Raw genomic sequence first — 5,843 nt, forward strand, 5'->3', positions numbered from 1 at the left:
CCCCAGCTGTGATCCTAGATTTACTGTGTTCCCCCCTCCCCCCACGCAACAGTACAAAAGGTTACAACTTTATTACTCCGTACTATTTACTAACCAATTTTGACTCTAATAGACGTCTAGGTGTTGAAAAGACCACTTAAATTTTGTCAAATTTAATTTAAATTATCTATAATTGACACGTAGAAATCAAAACAATTAATATATTATTCTATTAAAAATGAAACTTGAAACTTTATGATTATCAAATCCATCGTAAAATTAATTTAATTAGAATTTGTTCCAAATTTCTTCTTTTTGTTTCAACAACAAAAGAAAATTGCTCCTCAAAATTGAACATAGTTAATATATCGTCTAACTTAAAAATCGTAATTAGAGGTGATTTTTTAAAGAGAAGTATGGACTTAGAATTTATCTGACAAACTTGCGATCACTAATAAAAGTTTTTTTTTTTTTTTAAATACCGATTTTTGTTGCAAATCTGCCCGCAATTCCTACATCCTAGGCGATATTAGAGGATTATCGGGCCTACCTCTATTATACTGTTTCTCCTCTTTAATATGCTTCAATTTGGAAAAAGGAAAAAAAAAAAAAAAAAAAAAAAAACAGCTTTTATTAAATTTTAAGTGTTGATAGTAATAATGTTAGATATATTACAAATAAATAAATTGAACTAGGACTATATGGTCTAATGGTATCCAAGTTGGACTCTCAGTTGGAAGGTTATGAGTTCAAACCTCAGTAAATAACACAGATTATCACTTTCTATTAGTGTATTATTTTTTTATTGAATATATATAAAAAAAAAAAAATTTGAATACTATTGACTTTATTACAATCAAAATAAGGAAATAATTAAAATATAAATTTCTTATTACTTAAGTATATTAATCAATTCACTAGTAATCTATGTAACTTTTTAATCTTAAAATAAAAATTGTAATAATAGAAACTTTTAACGTTATATATATTGTACGTTCTCTTTCAAATGTAAAAATTGTGATAGTATTCAATTGGCCCCAATTCATTCATTTGAATTGAGTCAACTTATCATTAATCATGCAATAGATGTTGCATTCAAATTAGATGGGAACTCACATAATTGGATCACCTAAATTCACCACTCCATGTGAAATTCGGCTTTCAACATCTTGAAATTAGGGCTCTGTAAGTTAGAATTTGAATTTGTTGGGTCCCTAAATTGTAAATTGGGCTCCTTAAGTTAGCAGGAGTGTAGAGATAAATCTCTTGTGCGCAGAGCTAATGATACAGACTGACTAAAAGACTATTTAGGTGACTCACGATTTATCTTCTCCAACGCGACATTTAGATAAAGATTCTGGAAGATTAGGATTAGTCTAACATAAGATGAGAAACCTAATCTATTTAAAAAAAAAAAATTGTAATTGAAGGGTAGGAGCATGAGGTAATTAATGAGTAATTGATGTTGTACAAGTAGAGGCTCCACATGATCAACAAAGAGAAGAAGCAAGATGTCAAAGTGTACCCATATTGCAATTCTTCTTAAATCTACTACAATTGTGTTTCAGGTAAATTAAATTACTAATGCATAAATTTCTGTGCCCATTTTATAGTACTGAGATTGTACCATAATGTATAGAAAAATTATACATATCTCAATAAATTTTACTCTTTTAATTTTTTAATAATCTTTAAAATTATAATTATTTAAGAAGTTTTTTTTTTTTTAAATGAATAAATGAACTCTTAAGAGTCCATATCAATTAACCAAGTCATGGAGTGTTCAAAATCTAGGGATTCTTGATATGACTTAATAGGGCGTTTGGTTGGAAGGGGGAATTAGGAGGGAAATGAATTGAATTTTAATTTTGTGGGAAAAGAATAAATTGATAATTTAAATTACATTATTTGGTAAGAAGGAATAAAATGATTAGAAATTTAAAAGGAAAAAGGTAAATAAAGACTAAAATGACATTGTATAATAATAATAATAATAATAATAATAATAATAATAATAATAATAATAATAATAATAATAATAATAATAATAATAATAATAATAATAATAATAATAATAATAATAAAATGATAATTTATCATAGAATTACAATTCCACAATGTGCGGAATTGCAATTCTATGGTTAGAGGGAATTGCAGTTCCCTTCAACCAACCCATGAAATTGCAAATCCATGGAGTTTGGTAGGAATGAAATTACAATTCCATCCTACCAAACTCTCCCTTAATGTATATGCACTTTAATTTGCCAAATAGAGAATCATATTATTTTTTGTTCGAGTACTACTGACTCTGTTACAATGTAGTATCTCTTCATAGCTACTTTCTCAATCTATTGAAGTGCACAAAGAGTTAATATTGTCCTCACTGGGGCTAAAATTCATGACCTATCATTTGGATCACTAGACCACAAGGTCATTGACAGAGAATCATATTATTTTTTGTTTGAGTACTACTGACTATGTTACAATGTAGTATTTGTTCATAACTACTTTCTCAACCTATTGAAGTGCACAAAGAGTTAATAATGCTCTCAGTGGGGCTAAAACCCATGACTTCTCATTTGGATCACTAGACCACATAGTTATTGGCAAAGAATCATATTATTTATTACATGCCAGTAGTGTTCAATATTTAAGACTTAAGAGATGAACATAATTATTTGTCATAATAATTAAAGATATTCATCATATAACTAGGCCCAATTTATTGATCCATTTGAAAGTTATATTATATGAACAGTATTTATTGTGTTGAGCAAAATACAAATTGTATACAGTTCCTGATGAAGTTAAAAAGAATAAACAAATGAATTCATCTATATATGCATGAGTATTTTTTTTTTTTTAACCACAATTGAGTTTTAAAATTATTATTTTTTTAATTTTCACCTTTTAGCATGCCATTATTTTAACTTACTTTTATATTTAATTACTACTACATAACTCTTTTTTATAATATTTCTTTGTTGAATTAACTTGGAGAGTCACAAACTACTATGTAGTGTGATGACCAACTACTATGTAATGTGATGACACATAGTCCATCTATTCATAAATAATTAATGAATATAAATAGTTGATTGGCTAAGAAAATATATGTTAGACTCAAAAAGTAATATAAATTGGCTAAATTGAAGAGAGCATAATGATTATACATATTTATCGCGATCAGAACACAATTGCGGATAGATTGGCTAAGTTGACAACAAATGGTAATGAGGAATGGATAGACTTTGACACCCCCACCCCCGCCCCTCCTGGATGCGGAACCTTGGTGCGTAATGAATTTGCGTCTCGTCCACGAGACGGAGTAGGCTCTCTGTTTTAAGCCACTTTGGGTAGCACCCCCGTTTCTTGTATTAAAAAAAAAAGTAATATAAAGAGGTTTAAAAAAAAAAACAAAAAAAAAAACTTTATAATACCATTTCATGAGAAGAGCCTTAGAAATAAGATTAAAAGAGCAAAAAAAAAAAAAATTGTTTACAAAGGGGTCATTTTCTTGTTTGTTTTCCTTGTCATATATTTTCAAAATTTTTGCCTAACTCATGACTCATATAAGAACAAACAAGAGAGACTTTATTGATGTAGACACCTGTTATTGACATTGTGATAATACTTCCAAGAATTTTGTTGAATAAAGGACACAAAAATAACCTTTATTTCAAAATGACCAAACAACGCCGTATGTACCAAAACACAATTTTACCAAAATGGTCTAAAACAGTAAAATATTTCAGAAATATTGATAACGAATGAGCATGCTAAAATGAACAATACTCAATTGGTACAAACATAATTAATAAATGTGATGATTATATTTGTTAAGAAGTGTGGAAAGTCGGTGATCAGAATTTCTTAATATAATTTAGGAAGATAATAAATGTTATTCAATTGTCAGAATTTTTATTCTGTTTCAACGTGCCATATATTTAATAGAGTTACACTTTTTTTTTTTTGAGTAAGGAAGAAAAGTCCTATGACCCTAATTAGCAAAAGACCAATCATTATGATAGGATTGGGTATTTCGGTTCGGGTTATTCGACCCGAATTGAATTCGGTTCGGTTCGATTCAGTTCAGTCTCAAACCGAAGTATCAATCGGTACTTGGTTTGAGGAAATCGATCGGTTCGGTTCGGGTAAAATCTGGATCGAATTGGAAAAGCGATCATTTTTTTTAATAATAATAGATATATAATGTATTAACCGGGCGTTTGGTTGGAGAAGGGGAGTTACGTGGGAAAGGAATTGCGATTCAATGGGAGATGAATTACTGGAATAAAGTAAAAATTTAAATTCCAGTGTTTGGTTTACAGGAATAGAATTACTGGGAATTTCAATTCCAATGTTTGGTATACATGGGAATTGAAAAGGAATAAGTAGTATAAAGTCAAAAATGTCTATTGTTGTTGTTAATTCATTTCAACCAAATAAGGGAATTTTGTGACCTTTGAAATTAGGTGTGAACAAAACACTTCAAGTGGCACTCCAAGTGAGCCAACTGAACAAACTATGTAGATAGATGATTCCTACTTTACCATATATATATCATTTACTTTTGTTAAATACCTCCACATTTCGTAAGTGTAAACTTTAATAACGAAATATTTCGTTAACTATTTATTATTCTTAACTTACTCCTTAATTTCCATCATGTGCTGCTCGCCCAAGAAGAAGAAGGGGAAAGAGAACAAGGCCACTATCGGTAAAGGATTCAATTGGGAAAAGAGCGATGCTGAGTTTTTATCAGATTTGAGCACCTTTTCCAAAAAGAATAGGAGAAAATGCTGAAGAAATTAAAGCCATGGAGGAGGAGGAGATTGTCTAGTAGTTACTGCTCTTTTTTTTTTTTTTTTTTTTTTTTATTCGAATCGAAAGATGTTTTTGTCCCTTCCATTTAAGATTAATTGTTGAGTTACAATTTTTTGGTCACATTTGACTGATAATTTGACCGGTGTGAACATAATTAATAAAAATTGAATAGTTAAGATACTAAATTAACAATTTTAAAAGTCGTAAATTGTAATTAAAAAGACTCAATAGTCAATAGATCAAAATTGAAATTTACTAACAAATAAATTAACGTATTCATAATTTACCATTTGCCTCTATTAATATCTAGTTAATTTGAACCTTAAGGGTACTTTGCAAGGCAAATATAATGTCACACCTCAATTATTCTCAATCATTACAATTTTTTTTTTTTTTAATACTATTAACTCTATTAGAATGTAGTATATGTTCATAATTGAGAGCCAATAGCACTTTCACTGAGGCTCAAACCAACAATCTCCTATGTGGGAGTTCAACTTAATACCATTGGACCGCAAGGTCCTTGGTCAATCATTACAATTTAATATAATGTTACACTTAATTGCTCAGAATTTTTAAACTCACCAATTTTATTTCTTCTCTCAAAAGGTTGAATCCCCAACTCCAAGAGCCCCCCACACCCCGACAAAGCATTTGGGATGATGTAAATCACGGTGACACAATGACTCAGTAGACATGGCCAAATGGCGATACGCACAAGAGATCTGTCTACTTTGGGCATAATTCCCACATTGTGACCGCCGATGTTCGAACCTTGTTCTCTTCACCCAAATATTGCCTACTAAACCATTAAACTAAATTCGTACGGACAAAAATAACAGTAACTCAATAACTCAGCAGATAGAACCCACCAATTTGACTGACTCTCATTAGCTCTATCTAAAAACAGTACATATAATGTTACTAATTTACTATTGACTAATAGACAGTTTTGTATTATGTAAATTGTTTATATGTTAAAATAAATCAAACTTCTATTCATTTATTTATTTTATTATTCTTTTAAAATAAAATTG

The sequence above is a fragment of the Ipomoea nil genome, unplaced genomic scaffold, assembly GCF_001879475.1.
Source record: "Ipomoea nil cultivar Tokyo-kokei standard unplaced genomic scaffold, Asagao_1.1 scaffold1286, whole genome shotgun sequence".
Lineage (NCBI taxonomy): Eukaryota > Viridiplantae > Streptophyta > Magnoliopsida > Solanales > Convolvulaceae > Ipomoea > Ipomoea nil.